The sequence below is a fragment of the Cupressus sempervirens genome, chromosome 9 (genome assembly GCF_028749045.1).
Source record: "Cupressus sempervirens isolate cs-2001-9-10 chromosome 9, ASM2874904v1, whole genome shotgun sequence".
NCBI lineage: Eukaryota > Viridiplantae > Streptophyta > Pinopsida > Cupressales > Cupressaceae > Cupressus > Cupressus sempervirens.
The window spans coordinates 802,805,018-802,827,326 of record NC_143126.1 but is presented as its reverse complement, the minus strand read 5'-3'; positions in this window follow the sequence as shown (position 1 = coordinate 802,827,326).

The following is a 22,309-nucleotide window of genomic DNA, read 5'->3' as shown; positions in this document are numbered from 1 at the left end:
ATCACCAGCTAAGTCAAGAGATGTCATAGCCAAAGGAGTAGAATCAATAACAACACCTGCTAAAGCATCACTCCAAAACTCCTGCTCTAAGTCATGTATTATCAACCTATCAATTACAGGACCTATCACCATGTCATGCCCATCACAACTCTCATCCCGAGGCATCAAACTATCCCATAACTGATGATAAGCACTAGGAACCAAAGTACATCTCTGTATCATCATCTCATCAACATGGTCATCAAAGGTAGATAGATGAGCATACCTCACAGTGTAATGCCGATAGAATGCACCAATCTCAGTCAATGGCTTAGACTGCAATCCAGATGTAACTAACTGCGATCGATCATTAACCAAGTTGGAACTAACTACTACCTCTGAAGACATTGTGAAGGGAGTAGTATTACTAGTAGGAACCATGCCAACTATCAGCTCACCAACATCACACATGGTCTTTGATACAACATCTCTAGTCTTCATGCCATTAGTACTAGAGGTCACCACCATGTCAGGCACACCACAAAAATCTGCTACAGCACCCAACTCAATTGAACCTGACTCTAGTGGGAATGAACCTGATATGCCAATGTTAGTATCAAGGATGGATGCATCCCCATCTCCACTGTCTCTAACAATCTTGGCCATGGACATCCTCGAATCACCAAACACCACAGCTTGTGACTGTATAGAATCAGGTAAAGACTGTAGTCACTCTAACTCCATGGTCACCTTAGCCAAATGAAACGGTGACTCCTTGAGAGCCAATTGTGTACTCTCAAGAATCTCAAAAGTCACCTCAACATGCTCAGTAAGATCAATCACCTCATCTTCCTTGGCCAACAATGCATCATATGCTGTACTGCCCCACTCCATAAGATAATCTTTGTCGGCTACCAACTGCATATAATTCTATCTCAAAATCCAAATAGCCTCCCATAAAGAGTGGAACTCTGTCAAGGAAAGATAACTTCCTCCCTGCTCATCACTAGTAGGAGAACCCCATCCATAAACTGCTAACAACTGACGAGCAGCATCGAAATGTTGGCAAGTGATAGCAATGTCTTGGTCACTAACTCTCAACTGATTAGACACATGATGGCACTGCCTTGACTGTCTCCTACAAACCTCCTCTGATGTACTATTTGAAGGAGTGTCCTCAAAGTTACTAGTCTTTAGAGTATTACCATCCATATCTTGTGAATCAAATCTAAAGCTCATATCAACATACGGAGTATCAAAAACATTAGCATTGCTGTCCAACTCCTCTATACCCAAGGAAACTAAGTCTTCAAAACTGCCCATTGCATCCTTCTGGATGTCATCAATGCCAATATGATCCTGGGACTCATCTATACACATTGCCAAATATGAAATATCATCAACACATTCCAGCAAGTATGGCCGACTGGATATATGAACAAAGCCCAACATTGGTGTATAAAAACTAATACCAACATCAGACAAGATACTGGCACAAGAAAAGACAACACCATGTAATCTGCTAATCAAATCCATGATAGCACCCAAACAAACACTGCTACCAAAAAGTGTTAAAGATCTCCAGTCAACTGAATCCCAAATGCCAATATAACAATATCGAGTCCATATCCATAAACTAGAATCAACTGGTAACTCAAGAAAAATCCTCACCTGAGTAATATGACCAATACCAACTAACTCCACATACCTGTCATGATGAGATAATGAAGTCACACTACTATCTTTGTTCACCTTCAGCTGGCTGGACAAATCATGTGAAGTACTACCAGCCTCAACCTCATGTGATGAAGCATCTAACTGTGTCTGGTACTCTTTCTTAGCAAAGTCATGAATGCTCAATGTCTGCTCATCTCTACCAGGTATCTCACCATCCTGCACAACAACATCCTCATAATCATCATCTGAACCCACTACACTGTAGTAACTACCTGTTGTAACTATACCATCCTGAATACCTATGGCATCACCCTTTGACGACCTGTAAACAATTGTCTCAATTTGAGTATCAAGTTGACCATTACTATCAATCTGTGTAATATCCCTTCCCACAACCTCCTGTGGCAAAGTAGAATCTGAGACCTCTACCTGGCTATCAGCTAGTTTCTCAAACTCCTCATGCAAGTTCTTGGGAATTGTGTCATCTGTCCTGTGAGAAAATTTGTGAAATAGAAATCCAGTCAACTTATCCACCTTAGCTGGGTCAGATAACATGTCATTCATTATACGGTGGTGCTCAACCAACTGTTTAGACATGTCATGGCTTATTTTCATAAGTTTATCTCGAATTTCTAAATAACCATCCTTTCTACTGCTTTGACTCTGGCTATCAATTGTCCAAGATCGTTTCCTCTGAGACTCTGTACTATACCTATCCATTTTGGATAAAGTAGAGTGTAACCCCAATAGGATATAACTTCTTCAAACACCAAGAACTAACATGAAAATGATTAGAAGTAGCATGAAACCATATATTTTGACATGCAACTGATTAGAAGCAACATGCAACCACCAAATTATGACATGCAAGATCTGAGTAGTTGTCAGAACTGACATGCAAGATCTGGGTAGTTGTCAAAATTGACATGCAAACTTCTACAACCACAAAATTCATCAAGAACTAACATGAAAATGATTAGAAGTAGCATGAAACCATAGATTTTGACATGAAACTAATTAGAAGCAACATGCAACCACCAAATTATGACATGCAAGATCTGGGTACTTGTCAAAACTGAAATGCAAACTTCTACAACCACCAAATTCACCAAGAACTAACATGAAAATGATTTGAAGTATCATGCAACCATAAATTTTGACATGCATCTGATTAGAAGCAACATGCAACCATAAATTATGGCATGCAAGATTTGGGTAGTTCTAAAAATTGAAATGCAAGATCTGGGTAGTTGTCAAAACTGACCTGCAACTTCTACAAACCCTCAAGCTGGCAAGATCATGGCTCTGATACCACTGAAATGTCCCTTTTCTGATTTTACATGATATTTCCAACCTCTAATCAGATCTTTAAAATTAAACAGCTAATACCCCAAAGATCCACCAAATTCCTCAAGAAACCCCAAATCGGGTATGCTGAAAATAGTGCTAAAAGCTTCACAACTTCACAAATTATTAATGAATCTGAAAATGGAAATTTTTACAGAACTTTCAGAAGCATAACAGCCTACAAATTGACATTTCCAGATCCGTATAGCCTTTACACAACAGCTCAAAAATGTAGGACCAAAACTATGCTCATCGGGCTCCCAAAATAGCACAAAATATGCTCGAAAACACCACAAAAACACTAATAATCTATCTCAGAAGTTTAATCACGTCCCAATATATATATTCAGCTCTATTTTAACATTTAAGAGTCTGATATACAGCAGCAACCCAAACTAATATGAAATACTCAACTGTAAACACCAAACTCATACAAAAACACACCCGGAAACTCACAAATCTGCACTGTTCAGCACAAAGGCATACTTTGTATGAGCATGCACATGGAATGGCTTCAAAATCCCATCCTTAGCCTTCCTAGAAACCTACAAACTCCCATTCTTGGGTCTCCCTGGAAACTTGCAAACTCCCGTTCTTGGGTCTCCTTCTCCACAGGTTTGGCAGCCTCTGAAGAATAACAAAGAATGAGCAAAAATCAAGTTCTGGAATGAGCCCAAAATGCCTCCAAACCCCTTAAAAGAGGGCATAACTGTAACTCACATCCAAGAGAGGTTAATGAAACTTATTTTAATAATAATTTTCATTTATTAGTCCAATGGTTTCCAAAGATTAACCCCCTTTTTCCGAAACTTCACTTTCTTGGGCCTGCCTGCCTTAGCAAAGATTTTCTTTTTTAATTATTTGAAAAGGGGACATGACAAAATAGCTTCAACATCATGGTCACTATGAAAAGATGGATAAACATGCTCCTAAAAATCAAAACTAAACTGAAACTCTTCTTTATTATGGATCACATGCATGTTATCAAGCTGAAAATCAAAATATTCATATTCAACTTGATGAAGGGCATTATACATACCATGATCTAGTATCTCTTCATGTCTAGTTGGTTGGAATTCAAATGAGAAATAAGACTTATATTCAAAAATATCATCCATATCAATGTCTGAAACTAATCTACGGTTCTCCATTGATTCTTCATAGCCAAACAATGGATTGCCAATGACATGAAAATATTAACCATCAAGCTCATTACAAGGTGTTGGCTGATCTATATCACAATTTATATCACAAAGTTTGTTAGTATACTCAAAAAGTGCAATGTTACCTCAAAACTACTTCCATCATGAGAAAAATAGTAATCCAAATTTTCACTACGAATAGGCATTTCATTATCATTAAAATTAGAATTATGCAACCCATGTTCATCCGTGCATTCTTCAAAAAGTGGATTTTCAATACCATGCACATATTCTTTATAAAAATTATAACAAAGAGTGGGCTGATCCATGTCAATATCCTAATTATAGAGTGGATTAGCAAATACCTTAAAGCCATTTTCAACTATACTATCATGAATACTTTAAACACATGAGGGAAAAAAATTAGAATCGCCACCATGTGAATACACAACATCCACTTTACCAATCAAGTTCATGGCACATAAATTAACATTATTTGCATTGTCTTCTTCAAAATTGATAAAAAGGGTATGACCACCATTCATTTTTCAACTTATTACTAGGTGTTGCTATACCAACCTTAGAATAATTTTCATCCTTATAATCACTGGCATGCTGATAATTACAATCATATATAACCTCAAGGTATTTCTCTACACAACTAGTTAGCTCATCATTGTGTATAGTGCATTCATCTATGACCTCTTTATCATCATATTTTAGAGACAAGTATTCTTCAAAGTTTTCAACTACAAACTAATTTGTAAAATGTAGAGATGGAATTTAATTTTAATATTTGGAAGAGGAGCTCATATCTTTACTTTCATAAGAATACTCACTTTCATCATTTCTCTCTTCTTCCTATGTTGAATCTAACTCATATGGAGATGGACATACACCTTCATTGTCCACACCTTCACTCAGATAACAAGTTTCAGCCTCATTTTCATCATAAGAATATGATAAATATGAATAATTTTCTTCTTCATATGATAACCCCTCATTCCATGATGGATCAACACCTTTTTTCTCATTATTTGAATCATAAATTTCAACTTCTTCATCCTCATAAGACTGAGATGCCTACTCGAAAACCTCATGATTAGTGACATTCTCAATACAATGAAAATCATTAATAAGAAAAGTAACTACTGAAACTGCTTCATGTATTTGGATCTTATCAAGTGGATTAAACGTATCATATATTGCTGTAGCACTACAAACACATGCATTCCCTTCAACAAGACTAATACTATCTCTATTTTGTAACAAGGAAACTTCATTAGCACATGTTTTTAAATTTGAATTTTCAACATGATTATTTATCATAGAAGGGATATCTACGTGCTGATTTGAATTTGAAACCTCAACATGACATTGATTCCTATTCTCAAATGCATCTTTCTAGCAAACCTTATTTGAGAAATGACTCTTAGTCTACCTTTCATATTGTTTTCAATCACTATTACTATCATGAATGCCTAATGTAGTGTCTTATGTTGTTTATCCCATAATAAGTATGTCATTTTCCCATCAAATGCATCAATGTATATGACTACAAACGCTTGATCATTGGAGCTACAATATTTAGGGATTTCACTTAAAACCTTTCCAAATTTGATGTTAAAATTAGGAACCAATTCTTCATTTCCAATCCTAATTTGTAACAACTTAGTAAATGAGTCATGTACACTTAATCTCTCACCAAACTATATCATGAAGGCTGAACATAACTCACTCCAAGAGGATATTGAACATGCTAGTAAAAAAGAAAATCACTCATGATCATCATCCGTCAAAGTCTAAACAAAAAGCTTCATGTGAACATCTTTATGAGAAATCTCAAATTCATCCACCAAATCAAAAAACAAATAAACACGATGGCTCATTGAATCATGTTGTTTTCCATAAAATCTTGGTAATTTATCTTTAATGTCATTTGGAATAAAATTGAGAAAACCATGGATGTCATCAAAATACAATGGCAAGTATCTTTTAGTAGATATAGATCTTTTCATAGTACTGATGGGATGCCTAGTAGGTAAATAAATTTTGACATTCTTCACAAACTCACAAACTCATTCACCATAATAATTTTTAGACTTCTAACTTGCAACAGATCTATGTGTTTCTCTACTAAAAATTGTTAAAAAATATACTCCAAGACTTCAATTAAACATGTTGAAACTAATCTCCAGTGAACTATGCAAAAAAATTCTTCTTTGTGTTGAAATCATTTAATGGAGAACAAACTTCTGTATAACCAACTTTCATGAAAAGAAAGACTTTATGAGAATGAAAATACCTCACATGTCTAGTGGTTAAAAACTCTTTGTCCTCTTGAGACAAGAATAGATATATAATGTCATCAAGATTTTTTTTTCAAAATTTTTGCATAATCTCATAAAAAATCCTTGAAGTTATTGAAATGTTTCAACCTCTTACAAAACATGCAATCAACTCTTCAAATATACTCTGCTCATGTTGTAAACTGATTACAATATCATTTACATAATGCATTGGTGAAGAGATTTACAATTAGAGTCACCACTCACAATTGGTGAGAAATTAAATTTTAGGAACTTGAAACAAGATACAAACTACTACAAATATATAGTAAGTAAATAAAATACGATCTCATAATTTTTTTCAAATTGGACAAACTTGATAAGGTTGAACCATCACATCCCTTGACTCCTAGATCTACAACAACATTTTTCACATAGCTGAAAATGATTGATGATAACTTCAATTTTAATAATGCAATTTATGTCCAACTCTCAAGGCTACTATAGTAAATGAATAGAGGAATTTTGGGAGGAAAGAATTTTCAATAAGGAAATGGAAAACATTTCAAAACCTTACTATTGCAAGTTGTCTTTTCATACCTTTAAGCCTACTAAATTGAATCTCCTTTTAGATTTTCATGGTTTGTCTACTAAGAGAACTCAATATAGTCCCTAGTAGAGTTTCCATTTTGTTGGCTTTTGATTTAATAGTGATTTTAACTACTAGGAAGTTGAAAACAAAATGCATCTAAGGGCAGATAATTCCTATGTTGGATACAATTTGAATAGAACTTAGGTCAAATACAAGGCTACACTCCTATACTTTAGGCTCTACAAAACCTAGGTTGGTAGACTTAAGATTTTTCTATATGACCAATGCAAAATATAGATCTAAATCTAGATAAAGAAGATAAAATATGTAATTCTTCTGTACTTATGTATTGACATAGGTATGCAGTAGAGAGTTACACAACCTATGAAATCCACAAGCTAAGTGAGGGTTAACCTTTCAGCTCTACAACATAAAAGGGAAAATTATTTTGATTATAATTGTATTTCAGCATAACACATGCACTAAACATCAAGAAAATGTAAGATCTTGTAGAAGTGATCGATGTCTTATCTTTTTTGGATAAAAGAGTTACAAGGAGAAAAATCTGCACAATAGAACTTGATATAACAATAAGATCTAAGATATGTTGTCCTACAACATTCTTACCATTATCAATATTTCAGCCTTCTTATTAGAATATTTTTAGATCTCTATCAATCCATGTCCTCCATTAAGCATTTTGATTGATTCTTTCAATCAAAGCACAAAAGAGAAAACACATATCTCACAACAAGACACTAAATGAAGAAACCATTGATTTATTCATCTAAAACTTGATAAGATCTTACAATGGAGAGATTTGAAACTAGATATGTTAATCAAGAAAAATCATGCTATCTTTTGTTATACAAGAAAATACAACTCAAAATACAATAGACCCAACAAATAACTTCAACCTAGATGCATTAATTTCTATATGAAAACTATAAAAAATTGTTCAAGAAGGAGAAATTTTGAAGAATGGTGGTATCATAGCTATGGGAACTTGTCTAATAATTTGGAACCAACCATGTACATAGAAAGAGAAAGATAAGATATAGAAGAATGAAATTCCCATATCTGATCAATAGCTTCCACTTGTCCACTTGAATCTTCATCCATTGCTGAAGTAAAACCTATCTCTTCTCTCCACAACTAAAAACCAAATCAGATCTCATCATTGTGCAAACAAAACTTTCCAAAATGATAAGAACCCTTTTTGATAAAAAAAAGCTGATCTACTAATTAAATAGGGCTAGAAATCCTACCAAATTCATTAGAAGGCAAAAAAACACCAATAGAAACACCATCTCCAAGTTTAGAGATGACCCACTTCACCATTTAGCTCAAAAATAAATTTGAACTATCAAACAAGAACTATAGTTAAAAATGGAGCATGTTAGACAAATCTAAGAATAGATTTCACCCAAAAATGAAAACTAGACTTTGAGATCTTTCCAACGATATATAATATTGATATAGTTGGATCAAAATGGCACCTAGGGCACTCATTTGAAGTTACATGTCATAAGGACTAAATATGGTTAAAAATATTTCATTTTTTGTTATAGTGTCAACTTTATAATATATGTCAAGTTTATTTAAAACTCCACTTGTGTGCTCATACTGAAATTTAAAATATTTATAAATTCCCTTGAATTACACATGGGTCAAACCTAGTTAATCTCCATGTGGGTACCATGTATCATAATCTTATTTGACCATGATTGAACTTGCCACATTGCAGAAGCACATGACTTTTCATCTCCAATGATGGGACCTATCCAAAAGTAGAGATTCCACACTCAAGCTATTGTCATGATTTTACAGCCCTCAACATTACACTATGAAAAACTATGGAGAAGTTACACTTAACCATTAATGGTTAGCATGAATTCACAACCATAACATTACATAATGAAAAACTATGGAGAGTTCACACTTAACCATTAATGGTTAGCATGAGTTCACAACCTTCAAACATTAACTACTCAAATCCATCATGATGTCATACTCTAGCTATTTTTCCACCTCATAAAGCTATCTAGTGACTGCCCTATTTAACCTCTGAAGTCATGGTCAACCATTTGTGTAACATCATGACCATTTCTTCTTAACCATGCATGGGCCCTATGATCAAGTGCTTGATTGTGTTTATGAACACCAAGATTTTTTTTCCACATGGCACCATCTTATTCATTAGTCAACATCCTCATCATCCTCTTGGAAATATCATGTGTGTTGGCATTCAAAATCTACTTCATCAATCATTCTACCTAGCCCCAGGCCCATTGCATGTACAATTGTCTCTTTATCTTAAACACATTATTGTAGACATTAACATGTTGAGTGAGCATATATAAAAATAATTTGAAAGTCTCTGATGGAATGAATGTGGGATCAAATAGTTAAACTATTGTAGGCATATTCCTTTTTGGTTTTGGGCCTCTTTATACATGTCCAACTTAAATCAATGTGTCTCCAAAATCCTCACAACAAGACGCTGATCAAAATTCTTAAAGATTATATAAACCTATACACACTATGACACAAAGCACCCATGGAATTGCACCTTCACCCATGCAATCACACTGCACATCGATTGTGCTTCAAACTTGAAAATAAAAATATCCCTTTTACGAAATATAGTAGTGAATGAAATAGAAAATAAGATTCAATTACATTCATCTTTGACCTCTTTAAGCATCGATTTTATAAGATTAACCATTTTTATTTTCATCTATTATTCCTTATAAGGGTGGTTTTTTTCTTAATCTCCTCTAGTATAGGCTTCAAAGCTAGATTATCCTTAATGTGTGCAATGCATTCCTCCAACTACTCTTTTTGAGTAGGATTCGTAAGATTCTCTAACAAACTAGACATCAATGGATCCTCACAAGCAAAGTGCGGGGGGGTTTGACCTTTTGAGTTGGATCCATCTTTATCTATAGCACTTGAGAGGACATACTTCAATCCCTCCACATCACTAACACTAGCCACATGATGAGAAAAATTTTCATTTTCATCCTCATAGCCATGTTCCTCTTCAAATGTCTCTGTACTTTTCTATTTAACAACACCATAATGGTATCATAAATAAATACACCCAATCAATCAATAGACTATTTCCTTTTTGGCACATCAAAATGTACATTGATCCTTTCACAACATCTCCAACATATATCTATTCACAACAATGATCAAAACATGAAACATGAAAACATGGCACCCTCCAATCAACAATTTGATGGGTTTTACTTGCTTATACCATCAACAAGAAAGTCACCCACACTCAATCCATTCTCACTACTACTAATGCCATATTAAAATTCAACACAATGTCTCTAGAAACATATTAGAATCTACACAAGCTCCTTATGCATTGTGGAAGGGAGTTGAAGACATCCATCGGCTTTCTTATGTAAATAATGAGCATAATGAATTGTAAATGATCATTACACATAGTGTCTCCTTAATGTATTTCTTGATTTCATCATGTTAATGGGGAGCTCATAACACAACATCTCATGAAAAGGATTTAAGAAATTCTTTCCATCATTGCACATCCTTCTTCTGACAAAGAAAATGTTGTGTCCTCGGTGTTTACACTTTTCTTTTTAACACTTAGTCCAAATAACATCTGATGAACTAGTTTTTCTACTATAGTAGCATCCAAGACTTCTAAACACTCATGTACTTAATCTAAATTTTCTCCATCTCCATCATTTTGGGAAACCAAAACTTTTAGCTTCTTTCTCAGGTTCAAGCCTCTCTTCATCACAACTCACTATAGCTTTAAGTGAAGTTATATTAGTAGCCTTAATTCCTTTGGTCAAATGATATATATCCATATACTCTGGTAAGGGAAGCTCCCATATTGCTAGAGCCATGAGGAGTGTATACTTGACACATCCATTGAGTCTAAGTGACCCATAGCATCTTCCCTAATTCAACTCAAGCTTTAAACCAACATTCAACTTGTTACCATGGAATGCAATTGACCAAGGTTATATATGAATACCTCAAGAAAATTAGATTGGGTTGCAATATATGGCGGGGTACAGATAAAAGCAATCCATGTTATTTCATTGAATTATTTGGGTAAATAGATTGAAAAGGAATAGGGATAGAAGAATCTTAACTTCAATTTGATTCCATTAGTAAAACTTCATAACACATCATTTTAAGGAGAAAAGTTTAGATAGAAACTTTAGCAAGTATGACTCTTTGAACGTCATTTGTATGTTTAACTCCATGATCTATTGTTCACTGTGTGCATAATCTTGCATACCCATATGATTCTAGACTGAAATACAAACACTAAAATATTTTAATGATTAAATTCATAATAATGTCTCTTGATCATCTTCAATCCTTGCTATTTTTTTATCAATTTGATGAAATGAGTCGGGGCCCCAAAGTGGGTCTGGCTAATTTTTTTAATTTCAAACTCAAATACTTGGTCATTCAAATTGATGCACTAATTTGAATGCACTAACCTTATTGCAATTGAATTTGGTTATTGATTGAACATTTAAAGTTCATTTCTCAACCTTATTGAAAAATATCATATTTGTGTTAAGAGGTTCTTAGATTGGCCTTAAAAATTGACAAAAATAATTGATTTGGTCGTGACACTTTGCAATCATGTTCTTTGGTGCAAAATCTTTCAGTTTGTAAAATAATGTCTTATGAAAATATTTTTGTCAAAAGATCTTAAGCATCAAAGTTGCATCTTCCAAATTTCCCCACATTCAAACAAGTTAGGAACAATAAAGTGTGTTTGCTTTTGACTTTGAAAACACATCAAATGACCATTTATGGAATTGAAACCTAGGGCATTGATACGGTCTTATATAGAGAGTATGATTATACATTTATGGCTTATTATGAATAACTAGGCATAATTGGAAAGGACAAAAAGTCGTATTCGAACAATTGCATAACTAGGTACACTGACAAAATAAAGCTCTTTTGCAAACGAATTGGCTTTAAGAAAGTATGCAAATTGATTGATCAAAACTTGTGGATTGGAACACATGGATTATTTTTAATATATAATCTATGGGTGCAATTATTTTATCTACATCTATCATAGTTTCAAAGTTATGACATCCTAAATAGGCCTCCTAATCACTTTGAACATTTGGCTACTAGTGAAAACCACTAAATTGCATTTGGAATCATGTTTGAAAAATGATCAAACAAATTTTTCACAAGTTAAAAAATGGAATGTAAGAAGTCTCTGACCAATAGAATGAAAAATAAAAATAAAAATTCTCAATATGTTCAACTAGGTCAAAGTTTTGATTGGTCAAATAGGGTTACTAAAAAACTATCAAAAAGTGCAATTGGGCAGTGTTAAGTTTTTGCTAACTAAATCAGCTTGGGAAACTTATCAAATGGATTCATAAGGGCCACAAAATGAAAATAAAGAGTGTTGTTTATGAATAAAATGTAGATGTATGACCATATCTTCAAGATAATCAACAGGTCATGAAATATTTATTGTCAAATAGGGCTTCCCAGAATTTTGAACAATGTCCATCAACATAAAAATAGTAAACAATCAACTTTTGGGAATTTGATACCTTATCAAAACATATTAAAAACAAATTAAATATGAAAATATATTCTCTAATATGTATAATGAGCATTCCCAAAGTAGTAGGTCATGAAACCTTACCGGGTGCAAGATATTCAATGGAAAACTAGGCTCCTAAACTCTGCTTGACACTTAGGCAAAAATGCATATTTCTCAAATGTTGAAAATGATAACTCGCAAAATGACTTAGAATTGCAACCCTAAACATGGGACATACATACATATTGAATGGAATGCATGGGACATCTGAAACACATCCTAGGCTTGGAAATGATAGCCGAGTACATATGCACAAAAAACATTTATAGGGACTCATTTAGAAAACTTTCCAAAATAGGTATTCAAAATTATCTTTTAGTTTTGAGTCCCAACACTCAATTCATACATGAAATATATACAAGTATAATTACAAGGTTCAATCTATATAGGATGGCTTGGTCCCAGTGATGACTGACCAATCCTGCCAAATATATGAATAAGTGTTTGAAACTAATTAGGCAACACGAGTCATGGATCAACAATCTCCCCCTTTGATGTTAGTGGTAAAAATATTTTTTCATGATCAAACATTACATACCAATACAAAAATTATTCCCCCTTAGACTATAATTCAAATATATTTTCATAGTTCTAACTCTTTATGACTCCCAAACTAATATGCACAAGAACAAAATTTCTACACACATAATTAGATGTCTATACAAACTTTTACATCATCATATCTTTTATCATCCATCTCAACTAATTGCCCCTTAGTTTTTTCATGTTTTTTCTTATGTGTAGTTGGGGTCTGAAAATTACTCAATCTTTCTCCAAAAATGGTTTATGGGAGTTAAGAATCATATCCATTGTATTCTCCTAAGTCTTCTTCTATTAATCAAGAATGTGACTTTGAATCTCCAATGTGCCTACAAGATGAACCATATTATGTCCAATAAATAATTGATTATTGATGATTGATCTAAATTAAATATTTACCAATCTTAATGTTCTTTTTCATGAATTACAAATGTGGAGTTAGTAAAGCTTGTATTGTTAGTAGCTTGGTTCACACCTTTCATTCTTCATGTAACAATTCAGACTACTGGTCTGCAAAAAATTTAGCTTAGAGAAATGAAAAGAATTGGTACTAGCATCAAAGGTCAAGGTATCTACACTCTTTTGCATTTATGCATCAATCTTATCCATGTGTTCTCTTACCTTCTTTGTAAATGCTAGTACATAACAAAGTTTTCCTAATAAAGAATTAACGTCAAATGCTTTCTTCTCGGTATTAGTAGCTTTGTTGGACAACTCAACCATATTTACATCTATCTTGGCTAACACTTTTTGCATTACTTTATTATCATATCTCTTCTCATCTCTCTCTATTTTAGCTTTAGCTAAACATCAATATCTAGCTCATTTATTTTATCTATGATATGTACCAATTGATCAAGAATGGGTACGTGTTCATCTAAATAATTAATATCAATTGTATCCAAAAGAATATCTTTTATTTGCAACAGAACTTGTTTCTTTTGATGCTCCCATTTGAGCTCAACTTTCTTAACCTTTCTTACAAATAATTTACTCAAAATTATTATTTTATCCTCTATTAGAGTGGACTTATCCCAGTCAAGTATAATAATATTCTCATATAAGGTAACTAGTCTACCTTTGATTCCCTAGGGTGAGTATTTAACCTTCTTCTTCAACCTTTTGGTTTTTGAATTTGGGGTGTTGGAGCTCAGAAATGTTAGTTGGAAACCTTCAGTTTGAACTACCAAATTCACAATTTGTGATCCTTGAATCACATCACTTTGTTTGTCCACTCCCATGTCTTCTCTATACTCAATTGTGGTGTTGTTCCACCTGATTGATCTATGATAGAAACTATCTAGAGTTCACTAGTTAAACTCAGCATCCATGTCTCCTTTTCTCCTCCACTTTGAGGTCCTAATATGTGTTGCCTCTCACTACTTGTAGTATATTTCTCTACTATATCCTTTTTATTCTCTTCTTCCTTTCTCTCTATTTCTTGACTTTTCTCATCACATTCTGACTTACTCCATTGCTCAGAATTAGAAAAATCAATTTTACCCTCTTGAGAGACTTGGATACTAAAATCAACAATAATTGTGGACTTTGTAGTAATTCAAACTATTACCTATTGAGTCTAATATTTGTCTTCACTAGTAGGATATTATTTTATTTGCACAATGACTAGATCAATCTCAGTCAATATATCCTTAATAGATTTTGAAGCTTGTTCTTTCTTTTTCTCAATCTTCCTAATCTTTTCCAACTCCTCTTCAAAAGTAGTCACATTTTTCACTCTATCTTCTAGTGACTCATCTTCAATTATAACTATCTCAATTGGCTTCACAATTTCTTGTGCCTTTTATTGCAGATTTTCTACAAGCTGCTCAATATTAGAGTAGATATCTCCACTATTGTCTAGTTCAATTGTTTCAACTTTTTTTCTTCTTCCTCTTCTATCATAGCCATCAATCCAAAAACTTTATTCCAAAAAAAATTTCTTTCTTGTACAACATTATCAATTCTATTCCTCAAAATTTTGTATTCCCTTGCCTTTGGCACAAATTTCTTTGTGTAATCCCTCAAAGCTATAGTCATATGAGTTTTTCCTAAATCAGGCATTGATTAAGCCAATTCAACTTCCCTTATTTGCCTCTCAGTGGCCAGAGCCCATTTTCACTGTGCATCAATCTTATTATGCAATTTTTCTAGAAATTATTTTCCTAACTAGATATTGGTGTATACTTAAAATTCACCATCATATCTATAACTAATTGCTCTCCTTTCTCTTTATCAACTTTATCCAAAGTTTCATATTTTACATGTTGAAACCTAGTTAATCTAGCTTAATTCCTTATGTCCTCACATACCTTGTCTATGTCCTGAGATGCTATCCTTGGTGCTATTTGAAAGTGGCTCAAGTCATATAACTTGGTCCTATCAGCCTCATCATCCTTGTTATCATCAAGTTTTACAATCAACTTTCTCCTTAGCTTCTTCTTTTCTTGACCTTGATTTGTGTCAGTAGCCTATGGTATCCTCTTCTTAGGACTCTTATCTTTGATAGGTTAGCTACTCTTGACAACACCTTACTTTATTGGCTCAACAATTTTAATACTTTTTGCCTTAGATCTTTGTCTTGTGATCCTCCATGGTGTAGTAGTAGGCTTGAATACCACTCTTCTTAAGTTCTTCTTCACTTTAGGATCTACCACCAAAATATCCTTAGCTTTGGTTGCCATGGGCTTGGAAACAATAATTTCATTTCCTTTCCCTTCTTATTCTTTTTTATGTTCATCTTCATCATTGCTTCTATCCTCTCCTAGACCTTGAGTGATTTTTAGGGGTGCTTTCTTTTCATCTCCTTTACAAAATTTTCCTTCCAAATCCTCAATCATCTTCTTTCTCCTCTTATTCATAGGAGAAGTCTTTACTTCCCATGTTATCTTTTCCTTTGCAACCTCATATTTTTCAAATGGCTTGGCCTTTGAATCAACTTTTTTAGCCAATAATATAGTGACGGTGGTGGTCACTTTGTCTATATCAATCTCATAGGGCAATGGTCTGAACCTGCATGCTACCCTACATATTGCTACCTAAACATATGTGTTATCCATATCAACTAGAAAATATAAATCATCATAATACTTGTTAATAAGTGACTTAGGGATCTTTGTCCTCTTTTTTATATTTTGTTTGAAACCTTCAAAATAACTATCCATTACATTCTCAAAATTCTCACTAATTTTCCAAATGAAATCACTAGTGTACTTGGTCACAAGTTTTTCTTGTTCACATTCCACATCACCAATTGTAGGGAAATAAGTATGAAAATAAAATAATATACATACAATAAGTGATCCAAACTAAAACATAGAATTATTTTCCTTGTGAATAGAAACCAAATTCTCAACCAATTGTGTCCATTTTAGCTCAACAAAGTCATATCCATAGTCCTTGTTGACACTCTTCCATGCTTGTTCAAGTTCTATGCAAGGAACATTGTTCATCTAACTCATCTAATAGAACTTGTTCACAATCACTCAAATGGAAAACTCAAATTCTCTTCTATTCCATATTGCCTTTGTATTGTCCTCAATTACCTCTTTTCTTTGGTATCACAATGTCTTCATTTGATCATACATAGGCTATCCACTCATATAATGAATAATTTCATTTGTCATTTTGACTGGTCCAGTCTCTAACCATGACTATATATCATAAACTTGGCTAAGGATAACTTTAATCCATTGAACTTTGAAGTTCCTTGAGCAATCTAGGGGACAACTAGTTAACCATTTCTTGGCAAAGATTTTGAATTCTTCCTTGAAAAATCCTTTTATGCATATCTTCTCATATGCCATTCTTATCTCATAATCTCCCACTTTAGTGATTTTACACATATAACAAGATCATACATTGTGTATCATGATAACCTTAGGTGAAATTGATGATAGGGTACACAAAGAGTATCTGTTAATCACAATTTTAGGTACATTGTTATACTTTGGAGGTGGGCATGAATCATTCTTAACTAATTGTATATTACTTACCTTGATTTCTTTCTTATTTTCACTTGTAGATGAAATATTTCCATTTCATAGATTTAGGGCTTAATCACGATCTTTTGTGTAGCTCCACAAGAATAATCTTTTGTACTTCTATTCATTTTGTCAATGACACATATCAAATCACTTTTAAAAATCTTCTCAAAGCTCTTTGAATGCTCTTCTATTCAAAACTTGAATGTAAGGTATGAAAAATGACTTTGAAATCACACTGTATACCTCAAAAAGTTGGTTTAGGGTAGGTATCATTAAATAAACTCTATGAATGTAGGTGGCATACAAGTGTCTCAAAAAATACTAGACAACTTAGTCAATATTCTCTACTTTACTTGCTCAATCAACACCTTGACTTGGTCACAACTACACTGCTATTCTCAATCGCATCTTGCTTAATCATATCAGCTCAATCAATATGAGGGATCGATCCACACTATAACTCAGTCACAACTAACATCAATAATGATGCTCGAGACCAACTATGCTCCAACTCTGTACATGTATTCTTGTCTCAGTTCACACTTCAGATTGTCCTTATGCTTCTTATCTCATGCAGATATGGAATTCAACACATCATACATTAGGAACTCATGTGAGATATACCTTTTGAAATAAATTTCCTTACATACCTTCTTTACTTAGTTTGAAGTGGCATGATCACCTAATCTATTGGGTTTGGTGATCTTGACATCATTTTTCATACTGTTGCTACCTTCTTCCTCATTTCTCCATGTTTGATTCATCTATTTTTTCACTTGTTCACCATTAATAGCCTCTTTTCCTTTATTCTATTCATTTTCAAGTACTAGTTCTTGAGTCCTACAATTCCTACTCAAAATTCCAATCTTATAACATCTATAAAAAAACTAAACCTTCGTTCATCCAATTCTTGGATTTACCACTAAAATGTGTCCTTATATAATTTGTTGCAATATGACCATAGTGTTGAAAATATAAGAGGAGTAACTGAGAGGGGAGGGGTGAATCAATTACCACAAAAATAAATCCTAGATCCCTTAGATGTAATGCCTTTCTCGGAGATCCTTGGAACAATGATTCAATTCAAGCCAAGATATATATATTTTTTAAAGTATGAATGCACATGAAAACATCATAGAGGGATTACAAAGATTGCAATGGAAGACTTCACCACAATCTTGGCCTCCAATGAGTCTTTGAATGCCACTACTAAACTAACACATAGAAATAGAGGCTAGTGATGATGATGCACATGATGAGGGCTCAAAGAAATGACCACTCATCAAAAAAAAAACTATGCTAGGGTATAAATGCAGAATCCTAAAATTTGGCTAAGTCTAAAATCCTGAAGCACTAAAATTTCCTAGAATCTTTATCTTATCTTGGAGAGGTCTAAAACCTATCTCAAAAGATTTGTCACATATTTTCAAATATATCATAAGTATAAGGAATTAAATATATGTCAACTTATACTTAAATGATATATTTTAAACCCCTTAGAAAGATTGTTTTTAAATTAAAAGGTGTGAAATCCAACAAGGTGTCCAAAACCAACTTTCAAAACTTCCTTGGCCAAGCCTAACTGCTCCCTATTTCTCATGCAAGGAAGTACACTAGTCTCCAATCTCACGTAAGGAAGTGCACAATCTCATGTGAGGAAATACCAAGAAATGTGTGAACCTCCACATTCTCACGTGATGAAGTACCAAGAACCATGTGAAGACATGCAAGGAGCCATCTAAACCATCACATTCTCATGAAAAAATGTACAATTTTGTGTGAGGAAACACATCAACAAGCCAAAACACTTAAGGTAAACAACCTAGGAAAATAATTTCCTCCACACTGAGGAGTATCAAATCCACATAAATTGAGGAACAAACACTTGAGTGCATAAACAACAAGAAAGAGGAACATCTATCCATCTAAACTATAGCAGTAAAGAACGTACTAAAAGAAACATTTTAGTGAATAGAAGTAACATTGCAATGTACAGAAATAACATCACAATGTATAGAAATAACATCACAATAACTGAACAACCAAAATAAGTATGCGATACCTCCCAACCATCAATAACATCATAAGACCATCATGGGTCCTAGCCATCCCCTCTACATAACATCCCAAGCCATCGATTAGATCATTGATACTATCATAATAGGGACATCACTACTAAAACATGCTACAATATAAGCATAAGGAAATCTGACATGCTAGTAGTAAATCATAAGACAATCCTACAAAGTAGCTAACATCACCTATCACATAATCACATGCTAATCATCATAATAAGGAAATGTGATAGTAACTAATATCATCCAAGCATGATATACAAGCATTCCAATGAAAGCACAAATCACAAGAAAGCATACTTTGGAACCTAAAGTATCAAGTGAAAATATCCAACAATGGTCACACTAGGACAAAAGACCTTCTTTGTACACCCATCCCTAGTAGTAGTGAAAGTAGCTATGCCTCCCAACCACATGGCACCCATAGGTCCACACCCACATTGCTGATGGAAATAATGATCCAACCACAAACACACAAAAATAGCATACATGACTAACACTCATGCCAGACAGTATGATGGTTGTAAGTAAGAACCTAAGACAATTCAAGGAGTACAGGTCTTGGTTAGACACTCAATAGGCTACTAAGTAGGGGCTAACATCATGGAGAGTCACTTAGCATTGACAAGACCAAGCTTAGATAGTGTGTCCTCAAACTTCAATGGGTGCTCACACATTGTGTCCTCAAACTTAATCGAGTGCTCATAAATTTTATTGTCTTAAGTTTTATTACCATTCACACAATTTTTTAGTTATCACTTATATAAAACTTCCTCTACCAACCCATGGTGCCATGATTTTTGATTTGCAAGATAGAAGCCCCCTCTAGATGCTACCCTACCCTAACCATGCTCATCCTATGATAAGTGCATGTGGGCATGCATATTCCCAACCCAACCCTAATGATCATAACTTCCAAAAGTACCACTAAAGATTAGACCTTGCAAGTCACTCGACAAATGTACATGCACGTACTCATGTGTGGTGCACCACCATCATGAAGATCATAGAATAAAGACTGGATGAGAACACAATGAAAAATATCTGTCAACCAAAAAATAACTCAAGAGGATAGATTCTACATGAATCTCAAAGCCAATAAAACCATACATCATGAAATCACTCTACTAGCCTCAATCTAGGAGTATGGATTCTACATGAATCCCCATGATGCAACAAGACCAAGCATCATGAACTCACTCAACTGGCCTCAATTTGGGAGTATGGATTCTACGTGAATCCTAGTGTCCACAAAACAAAAGCAAAGGTCTAAAAGAAACCATAACACTAGGTATAAAATCACTCAACCAAACACAAAGTTGAGAGTATGGATGTGGCATGCATCCCAATGCAAAAATAAAAGTGCAAAAATAGTTTGACTGATATCCAAATGGATAATCTAGGTCCATGACATAACTTGTGCCAAGAAAACTTGAGAAAATAGGGTGGCACACAAAACAAGGTGAAAACTCCAAATTTTAGAAAACTTCAAAATTAAAACCTTTTTTTCCTTTGGGTAAAAAAACCCCAAAAAAGAAAAAATAATTAATTTTGGACATAGTATGCAAAAATGGCTAGCATAATGGTGCAAAACCCCAAACCTTCATCCTGAAAAATAAGGAAATGCTCATACCCAACCAACCAGGTAGATCCAACACAAAGAAATGGAGGGGAACACTATTTCTTAGCCTCCTAACAAATGGCTACCAAAAATGAAAGCTAAAATGGAGTAGAAATAATAAAACAAGAGAGCCCTACCTCACAGCCAGAAGGGCAAAATAGAAATCTGAGTCATAAAATAAAAATCCCACATAAGTAGCTAAAAATTGTGGCAATCCAAGGTCTCCCTAAGCTAGCTCTAACAAGACCAACTTTGTGACAATCCCATGCCCATAGCTCCCACAACAAACAAGAAAGTAAATCCTCATGAAGAAGATTTTGATTTCTACTTTCCAACTTTCTAATTTAAAAGTGAGAAGTGAGGAATTAAATTCATCTTTGGATATTTATTCACTTTTTGAGTGAATAATCAATTAGGGAAATTAACCAACCAACCTAGTTAAACCCCAAATCAAACCAAGAACCTAGGATAATTCAAGGAGTATAGGTCCTGTTCAGACACTCAATAGGCTACTAAATAGGGGCTAACATCATGGAGAGTTGCTTAGCATCGACAAGCCCAAGCTCAAATAGTGTGTCCTCAAACTTAAATGGGTGCTCACACATTGTGTCCTCAAACTTAATCGATTGCTCACACATTTTATTATCATAAGTTTTATTACCATTCATGCATTTTATTTAGTTATCACTTATTTAAAACTTCCTCTACCAACCCATGGTGCCATGATCATCAGGCTACAAGATAGAAGCCCCCTCCAGATGCTACCCTACCCTACCCATGCTCATCCTATGACAAGTGACTATGGGCATGCATATTCCCAACCCAACCCTAATGATCATAACTTCTAAAAGTACCATTGAAGATCAGGCCTTACAAGTCACTTGACAAATGTACATGCACATACTCATGTGTGGCACACCACAAATCATGAAGATCATAGAATAAGGACTGGATGAGAACACAATGCAAAATATCACTCAACTGAAAAACAACTCAGGAGGACAGATTCTACATGAATCCTAAAGCCAATAAAGTCATACATCATGAAATCACTCTACTAGCCTCAATCTAGGAGTATGGATTCTACACAAATCCCCATCATGCAACAAGACCAAACATCATGAACTCACTCAACTAGCCTCAATCTAGGAGTATAGATTCTACGTGAATCCTAGTGTTCATGAAATAAAAGAAAAGGTTTAAAAGAAACCATAAGACCAAGTACAAAATCACTCAACCGAACACAAAGTCAAGAGTATGGATGTGGCATGCATCCCAATGTAAATATAAAAAGTACAAAAATGGTCTGACTAATATACAAATGGATAATAGAAGTCCATGACATAACTTGTGCCAAGAAAACTTGAGAAAATAGGGTGGTACACAAAATGAGGTAAAAATCCCAAATTTTGGAAAAC